Here is a 10490-nt window from a genome sequence, read left to right on the forward strand (position 1 = left end):
ACTTGGAAAATTCTTGTAAAAAGTAATGCGTTGAAAATTATGAGCCTTATTGAGATAGTATTTCTGAAGAAAATAAGATCAGCTTCTGAAGAAATCCAAGTGTTTTAGGAAAATCGATTTTTGAGGAATTTTAAATAACTTTGAAAAAACTTGATTTCCTTGAATTAGAACTTTGAAATTGAGAATATCGGGACTTGGAAATTGAAAATATAACTTGAAAATTCATGAATTGGAATTGGGAACTACTTGAAACATCCTTGAAAAGTCAAAGGTTTTGAGAAAATCGATTTTGAGAAAAATTAGGGCAGATTTGAGAAAATTGATTTTTTTTTAGATGGAATTGGGAAAATACATCAAAATGATGGGCGTGTGACCATGTGAAATACATTCATGATGCACTCTAAAGCCTAAATGATGCATGAATATGATTTTAAGAAAAGATTTCTGAGAAAATTGTTTGAAAATGAATTTTTTGTGCCTTGTAGAACTCCAATGAAATAAATTTGCCTCATATCCCTGACTATGACAACAAATATGGATTAAATGTATCTCATTTGATTTTAAAAAGCGAAAATATTTATAAAACTTTGAAATATGTAATGGTTTATGAAAATAGCCTAAGAGTTTAGGCTGATTGTGGCTTAAAGGAAGATGGTAAATCTGGATTTTGTTCGTATTTTGACTATGGCCATAAATACAAACTCGATCGAGTTTACCAACTCCCTATAAGCTAGTGTACATTCCATTCATGTAGACCATGGTGGAATTGAAATATGTGCATGAATGACAAACATCACAGTTATATATCAAAGATTAAACTATATGCAATGCAAATCCTAATTCTAAGCAAAAATTAAAATTCTTATTCAAAAGTTTAATTACAATTTATATCACTAATTAAATTTAAATAAAATAATATAAAGAAGAATACAACCTTGAACATCTCTGCAAAACTAGAAAACTTGTTAGTGAAAACATGTTGGCTTTTTCTAGATTTATCCAGTAATATCTGGAAATTACTAGATTTTGCTAGATATAAGCCATTTTCCTTGATTTTCCTGATACAAACATAATTAAATATAAAATAAAATTAAAGAAATAATAAAGATAAATAACTTTGAAATTTGGATTTTGGGGGAAAATTGACAAAAATATCCCTGAAAACAAGACTATGGCCTTGAAATCAGGGTTTTAAGAAAATATTTTGGTTAAACTTTGAATTTTGAAATAAAATAAAGTCAAATAACCACAAAATCGAGTGTGAAGCACTCCTATATGATTAGAAACATGCACAAACCCTGAAAACATGAATTTATATCAAAAAAATTAGAATTATCACAAAAATTATGATTTTGCCAGTGTTTCAGGATCCTGCGGGTACCTTGTTTTGCAATTTAATCTATTGAAGCATCAAATGAGATCCAAAATCAATAAAAATCGACATCTGCACTTATTATAACCCTAAAATTAAATTAAAAATAGAAGATCAAATTTGGACATAATTTTAATATGAAAATTGCCTAAAACCCTAAAATATGCTATTTTTACCCACGGGCACGTACTTGTTTCACTGTCAGACCCGAATCAGAGACCAAATCACCATAGAAATTCATAAAAATTTATAGAGGACTACTAAACAAAAAAATTAAAAAATTTCTTTTTACAGATCGAAAAATCATCTCCGATTAGGGAGATATCGTTCTGACAATCTGTACTTGAATTTGACAAATATATAATACATCAAAACAGATACTTTCGGTTGCAAATACAGGTAAAAACAACAAATCTCATCAAACAATTCTAAAGTTTTAGAAGTGAATATCATACAGATAGATAAAGAGTTTACATTTTTATAGATCATTGATCGAACCTTCGGTTAAGAAGATACGATCAACACAAATCAACTTAGGGTTTAAATAAAACATAACGGGTTCTGAGAAGTTGATCCTACTTTCTGACAAAATAAAAGTAGCAGACAGTAGCATAAAAATATAAAAAAATTACAGTAAATACTAGATTCTAATATAAAGCTATTGCAATTTATGGATCATGAATCAGATCTTGGATGACAAAAATATCACCTTTGCAACTTACACCAGAATATCAATAGCGATTTTAAGTAACAAAAATCACAGTCTGACTTTGTATTTTTCTAACAGAGTTCTTGACCTCAAAAACCTTTGATTTTTTTACAAAGACTTACTGACACATCCATGAACTAAATATAAAAAAATCAGAATTATCCAACAGAGATTTAAATACGAAATAACATAATTTCTACATACCTAGAATCAAAACACATAAAAATCTAATAAAACACTAAAAGTTGTGGTTTAAACATGAAAAAAGATAAAAAAAATGCATAACAGTGTAACAAAATTTAATTTAATGCTGAAATATATGAAATAAACATTAATATGATAAGAAAATACAAAAAATACATGGAATCCATGGTTGAAATTGATTTTACCTTTGAAAATATGGATTTAGCCCATGTAACGGGTAAATCTCATATTTCATTGGTTAAGAACGTAGAAAACGTACTTCTAAATGATTCTAACGGATTAGAATCCTAAAAAATATCCTCAAACTGAGTTAGATCATCTTCTTGGGTCAATTTTGGAGTTGTTGGATGAAACCCATGGTTAAAAACCATGAAAAAGGCTGCGCCCATGGTGAAATCATGCTAAAATCATAAAAAAAATTAATAAAACATGAAATAAGATGTAGAAAATTACCTTGAGGGCTGCAGCTACAATGGAGGAAGGAGGAGGTGATGGAGAGGAGAGGGAAGCCACGAAATTGGGAGAGAAAAAGAGCCTAGGGATTGACCCCCAATTGGCTTCTATTTATAGAAAAAATCTAGGTTTAACTAAAGAGTAAAAAAAAATGATTTCTTAAAGGGGGGGGATTTTTATGAGGGATTACTATCCTATCCCTAACCTTAACTAACCTAATTAACTTCTAAGTAAACACCTAATTGATCTAAAAGACCCCAAATGTGGCGCCACCTAGTGTGGGCCCATTGGGTTTTTAAAGCTTTAATTTAAAACTTTTAAAAACAAGTGGCTAAAGACTTAAATAAAATGGATTTTCAAAATTGGTTTTTGACTCTTCTAAACCCCTAACCTAGTTAGGACACTGACTAACCCTAGTCTAGCCCTAACTTTTTCAAATGTGGCGTCACCTAGTGTGGGCCCCACTTGAATTTTCAAAAACAATTTTAAAGCTTGAAACTGAGGGGTTTTTCAAAAGAGATTCAAAAGTAGACTTAAAATCAAAATTTTTGAAATGACACAGAGTCTTGATTAAGTCAGAACTCCTTTGGATATGGCTCTAACTGAGTGGGCTCCACATCAGAGTTTTGAAAAATTTAAAATAAAGACTGAAAATGGCTTTAAAAAGGGGTTAAAATCGATAGATGAAATTCAAAGGTTTGAAAATAGAGTTCTAAGCGAACTGAAACTCTAGACTAGATTCTTGAACCAATTAGGACTCTGAGATTTTAGATTTTTGAAAGCCAAATGAAGAAGTTTTTAAAAGATTTTATCAGAACTGATAAAATAAGTCAGAAAATGCAGTCAAGGTTAGAGTCCTAACTCAATTGAAACTCTGAAATACAGTCTTGAAACAATCGAAACTCTCCAACATGACCTAATTTTTGAAAAATAAATAAAAAGGAATGAAAATGGAAGTAGAAACAAACTTCAGAATAGACTATGAACTGAATTAGGACTCTGGGACATAGTCCTGATCGGACTAAAACTCTAGATTTTTTTGGTATTTTCTGAAAAACAAATGAAAGAACTTATGAAAATAGTGAAAATAACAACAAGTATTGAAATCAAAACAGAGTTCTGATCCAACTGGGACTCTGGGAACAGAGTCCTAATTGAACTAGGACTCTCAGAATTTTGAATTTTCTGAGAAAACAAACGAAAGGATTTTGAACAAGTGAAAATGAGGTAAATACTGAAGTCAGATTAGAGTCCTGGTTCGATTAGGACTCTAAGAAAGAGTCATAATTTGATCAGAACTCTGTGAATTTTGATTTTCTACAAAGCAGATAATGAGATTTTAAAAAGACTTTTGAAAACCAGTGCAAATGAAGCGAGAAAATAAACTCAGGATAGAGTCCTGATTTAATCAGGACTCTGGGGTAGAGTCTTGATTCGATCAGAACTCTGTAATAGAATCTCAAAATTTTGAAACTCTGTGATAGAAATATAATAATTTTGAAATTTGGAAAGATAAATGAAGAGATTTTGGAAAGATTCTCTCAAAATTGAAATCAGTGTCAGAGTCCTGATCCAACTTGAACTCTGGAAAAAGAGTTCTGATCCAACTAGGACTCTGAGTTTTTTTACTTCTCTTTGAAAGATTTTAAAATTTTTGATTAAAAATAGGCAGAATGGCAATGAAAGATAGAGTCCTAATCCAACTGAAACTCTGGAAAAAGAGTTCTGATCCGGTTAGAACTCTAGAATTTCAGTTAAAATGGAAGATTTTGAAAATCAGATAAGAAGATTTTGAAAACAAGTGAAGAACAGGAGTAAAGAATGAAATCAGAATAGAGTCCTGATTCGATTAGGACTCTGAGAAAGAGTCCTAATTCGACTGGGACTCTAGGATTTTGGCCAAAATGAAGGATTTTCTAAGGTTTTCTCAAAAATAGGTAAAATGATAGTAAAAGGTAGAGTTCTGATCCGACTTGAACTCTGGAAAAAGAGTTCTGATCCAACTAGGACTCTGAAATTTTGACCAAAATGATAGAAATGGATGAGGGATGTGACCATGGTTGGTTTAAAATAAAAATAAAGTTTTGAAAAGATTTAAAAAGATGAAAAGGCAGAGTCCTGATCCAACTAGGACTTTGAAATTTTTGGGGAATTTTGATAAATAAAAGAATCCAAAAGCGACACCACTTAAGTGGGTCTCATCTGAGAGTTGAAATCAATTGAAATTGAGTTTAAAATGAATCAAGATTGTTTTATGAGAAAAACACTTTAAAATATAAGATCCTGAGGGTTGACAAATGGTAGAATGTTGATTTAAAACCCAGGTATTTGAAATTGATTTTAGAATAAATGTTGTGAAATCAAATTTGGATTGGAAAATTTTGAAAACAGGAGTACTTGATCTCGATAATGAGATGTGATGACATGCAATGCAATAAAATGATATGACAAATGCATGCAGTGATATGCAATGGCACATAAAATGCAAACACTGAATAAGGCTGAAAATTTAGGGTGTTTACAGATGCCTCTCTTTGCTACTAAGCCGGTTGAAAGCCGAGCTTAGTGGCAAATAAAAACACACCAAATTTGGACTATAAAAATGCCTCAGTTAGAAGAATCTGACCAGGTATGTAAGAATAGGCTCAGATGATAGTGGTAGATATGGAAAGGAGAATAAAGAAGAAGATTCACCTAATCGAAACGAGGCTCAGGTTTACCCCTTAACCTGGATGAGACAAAAAATACCTCATGGAAGAACGAGATTCAGGCTTAACCCTTAACCTGAAAGGCATGGTATCTTGTGAAAAAATGAGGCTCAGGCTTAACCCTTAACCTGAAAGGGATGATACCTCATAAAAAACGAGGTTCAGACTTAACCCTTAACCTAAAGGGGACGATACCTCATAAAAAATAAGGCTTAGGCTTGGCCTTTAACCTGAAAGAGATGATACCTCGTGGAAAAATGAGGTTCAGACTTAACCCTTAACCTGAAAGGATAAACAGAATCCTTGAAAGAAGAAACCATGATGAGACCTTAGAATCTTGCACAATAAGTTCGACAGGAGTTTGCAAAAGGAAGAAAGGAGATTCCCTAAAGCTTGAAAAGGGATTGATCTTGGGCGTCTCATTGCTGAGACTGAATCAACTTTTAAAACAGATGACCTTTTGCATAAATAATTCATATTTAACCCTTAACCTGAAGGGGAACTGTCTATGGTGGGACAATGGGGAACACAGGGATGTATGCAAATCTGAGAGCCCAGGCGCTCATATCAAAACAAGAAGGGAAGGATCTTGAACAACTCTCGTTATCAAGTCCTAAAAGGGATAAAAACAATGTCAGGATATATCAAACCATACATAAAGCTCTTACTTCATGTCAGAATAACTTGAAAAGATTGTCAATAAGATAAACATTATAGTTGATTCAAGATGATTGAAAATAAGCACATTTGTTTAAAAGATATTTCCTCTCCTACCTAGAGTATTACCTCCAACTGGGCTAACTCAGTAGAATCGAGAATTAAAGTCAAATAATTGTTGTTGAGTATCTTCAAGGAAGCTATTCATTTTCTTGATATGAAAAGAAAGGAATTGTTCTCAATATCATAAAAGCAATTGACGAAAAGGATATTGATAAGAGAATTTCAAGTAAATAAAGATAATTCTTGGCAGTTTTGGCAGTTTGATATCTAAGATTTTACCCATGATGATCTTTTTGCACTCTTTTGAGATAGAATTGGAGCTCTCTTGGGGTTTTTTTGGGGAGAAGTTTATTGCATCATCCTTCATTTTGGAGATGTCCTGACTTTTCTTTTTTTTGGAAGGGTACATCACAAACTCTTTCAACTTGGAGATGTTCTGATCCTTCTTCTTCTCTTAGAATTTATACTGATGATATTGTTTTTTGGTTGAAAATCTCTTGATGATAGCACAAATCAAATATCTTTTAGGGTTTGTCGGGAGGTTCGTCGCACTCGCCTTCAACTTGGCGGTGATCTGAACTTTTCCTGGAAGGATCTGTCACAAACTCCTTCATCTTGAAGATGATCTAAATCTTCTTTAGCTTCGGGGGGTCTAACTTATCCACCAATTTTCAACTTGACGATGATTGAGAGATCCCTTTTGCAGATATTTAATTGCAGCTTAAATGATTGATGAGATATAAAATTGAGTGGATTTTTCTTTCTTACCCAGGATATTTCAACTGCCTTGTCTTTACAAGAATGGCCTTTAAAAATGTGCCATTGACTGCGATCAACATCAATCACTCATGGCTTTGTGATAACATTGAATTTTCTTTGCTGGCCATATCGAGGATTTATTCTTCATCCTTTTGGTTGACCAAGAGAAAGATTTTGAATTTTGAATCCTTATTCACAAAAGCTTTGCTTTTTCAGAGGTAATGCTGAAGGTATTCTGAGGTACTTCTTTTGTGCAATAAAGGTTTTTGAAATCAACAAGTATCTGACGATAAATTGATAAAATGTTCTTGAAATCCTTGGTGAAAGAGATTGTTTGATGTCGGATTGATAAATTCATGGCTAGAGTTTGGATCTTGAAGTTTGACCAGTGGGTAGACTGCTTTTTGTTTTGATGGACCGGCTCGAAAGTAGGATTTTAGTTTTGACTTACCGGCTCGAAAGCAGGATTTTTGTTTTAACTTACCAGCTCGAAAGTAAATTTTTGGTTGACAGACCAGCTCAGAAGCAAGATTTTGGTTGACCGACTAGCTCGAAAGCAGGATTTTGGTTGATCGACCAACTCGAAAGCAGGATTTTGGTTGACCGACCAACTCGAAAGCAAGATTTGTTGACCGACCAGCTTGAAGCAGAATTTTGGTTGACCGACTAACTTGAAAGCAGGATTTGTTGACCGACCAGCTCAAAAGCAGGATTTGTTGACCGACCAGCTCAGAAGCAGGATTTGGTGACCGGCCAGCTCAAAAGCAAGATTTGTTTGACCGACCAGCTCAGAAGCAGGATTTATGTTGACCGACCAGCTCGAAAGCAGAATTTATTGACCAACCAGCTCGAAAGCAAGATTTGTTGACCGACCAGCTAGAAAGCAGGATTTTGGTTGACCGACCAACTTAAAAGCAGGATTTGTTTGACCGACCAGCTCGAAAGCAAGATTTTGGTTGACCGACCAACTCGAAAGCATGATTTGTTTAATCGACCAACTCGAAAGCAGGATTTGTTGAACAGTTGAATTTAATGGTTGAAAATGATTGACATTTATGAGATTGTAACCCGAAGGCTTGGAAAATGTTTGACATTGTCTCCTGAAGGTTTGAAAATGATTTCCATTGGTAAAGTTGTAACTCAAAAGCTGAAAAATGATTGACATTGGTAGAATTGTGACCCGAAGGCTGGAAAATGACTGATATTGGTAAGATTGTAACCTGAAGGCTTGAAAATGATTGATCAACCTGGAGGTTTGTTTATAGAAATTTGGCATTATAGAGAACTGTGTTACCTCTATGAATGGTCTCAGGATTGATCCTTTATCCTGAATGGAAAGTTCAGGTTTATCCCTTAACCTGAAGGGGAAGTGAATTTGATGCATATGAATTCAAATGAATGCATGCAAATGAATGCGAAATGATGTAAATGGGTGCACATGCGTGCAAAATGAGAGATTTGTGTGATCCTACCTGCATACAGAACGTTTTGAAGACATATTTCAGAATAATGCCCTAGTTTAATAGGGAAAACAAATTTTGGATAAAAAGAAGATAATTGATGTTTGAAGAACGCTCTCTGAAGGTGACAAAGCAACTGACTTTTGATTGATTCAGGAGGGACTCTGAAGAGGGTCATTCCTCATGAAAGGACATTTTGCAGAGAAGGAGAACAAAATGTGGCATCAAGCTTATGAAGAAAATCAATGATTTTATTGATGACAAATCAAGAAAATATAAACAGGATTATATCATCCTTCTAAAATAAAAGCAAGATGAGAAATGGGAAAATGCTGGCATTGCCATCTTTTTGAATGATTGAGGAAAAAGCTTAGTCATGATCACTGGTTCTCCTTTTCATCTTCGACGAGGAGATTCTTATCAATGCAGTCTTGAACAATGTTCTTGAAGACGAAACAATGCTCGGTGTCGTGCCCCATTGTTCGATGAAATTTGCAGAACTGATCTTTAAACCTTCCCATGGTTGCAGGAGAATCTGCCATCTTAGAAAGTTTAATCATCCCCTTGGTTATCATATACTCAAGAACTTGCTCAAGTGGCTATTCTAAGGGAGTAAACCCGCAGTCATATCCCCAACCGTCATGCTTTGGTCTCTCTTGGGGTTTTAATTCTAGTTGGATGCTCGCAAGAGGATTGTCATTTTGCTTGCTGATTCTGTCCTTTTGACCTGTGTGGTCATCTCTGCCGAGATTTAGATTCCCTGATCCGCCGATGTGGTTCTTTTTGCCACCCCTTTTGCTTTTGCCATTGTTGTTGCCGGTGGTATTCACAGAGAAGGTGACGCATGACTTCTTCTTGGTATCAGAGTTGCTCTTTGAGAGTGTGAGGCTCTTATATACTCCATTCTCTATCCCCATTTCGAGCCATTCAACTCGTTCTATCAATTCCATGAAAGATCGTGCTGGGGAAGTAGAGATCTGGCCTCTCAAAGGTTGGAAGAAATTATTCAGAATGACTGACAACGCATGCTCTTCCAATATCATATCATTCATTTGATTGCAAGTGGATCTCCATCTGTGGATAAAGTCTCTGGCCTTTTCAGTGTCCTTCTGCTTCAGATTGTTGAGGTGATTCAGGGTTGGTAGCACCTTTGTGTTGAACAAAAAGCGCTCAATAAAAAAATTAACCACCTTGTCGAATTCCTTCAACTCAATGGGATTGATGTGCTTTGAATACCATTTTGCGGCGGTGCCCTTCAGACTGCGAGGAAAACATCTAAACAAAGCACGATTGCCTTTCTTGAATCTATTACATTCCATAAAGAACATAGCTAGGTGAACCTTGAGGTTGCCAGCTCCATCAAATTTGACAAATTTATGGGGGAGATCCTCTAGGCTGTCATCCCCATCTAAACCATCATAGAAATCCTCACTTGTAAAGACCTTCTTGCTTTTATCGCAAGCTTGCAGATCTTTGACCATTTTGAGCATGTCTTTTAGTTGTGACTGGTCAGGGTCATTAACAGATTGATCCTTGGACTGATTGGCTGACCTCTGCCCCTGAGTCATCTTCTGAAAAGTTTGTTGAGCTTCACACTCTTCATCAGTATCGCCCTCTGACTCAATTTCTTCTGAAATATCCTCTTGCTGAACTCTTTTCTTTGAAATTTTTGGGTGCTTTTTCAGAACACGACCCTTAATCTTCTTATTGGTGGGAGTCTTGCGAGAACTGGCCCCTGCTTGATCTGTCATCATCTTACTCATCATTTTCTGAAATAATGAGTATATTTGTGAATCCACATCATCACTAGCTTATTGATTCTGTTTTCTGAAAGATCATGGTGAATCCATTTCTTGCTCGCTGCCATTGCTAGGGTATATAGGCGACGTTGTCTTCTTCTCTGATCTGGTCTGAACCATTCCACAATGCCAAAATTCTCTGTAGGACAAAAGGATGATCAGAGTGATGGAAAAATTCTTGAAGGTATTGACTTTAAGAATACATGGAAAACAATGGATGAAGAATTTGAAATTAGGTTGACAATTTGAAGAAAATATCCCATCACCAGGGATTGGAATTGCAATGACTACACTGTTATTCCATGA

This window comes from Nuphar pumila, chromosome 3 (genome assembly GCF_984573655.1).
Source record: "Nuphar pumila chromosome 3, dmNupPumi1.hap1.1, whole genome shotgun sequence".
NCBI lineage: Eukaryota > Viridiplantae > Streptophyta > Magnoliopsida > Nymphaeales > Nymphaeaceae > Nuphar > Nuphar pumila.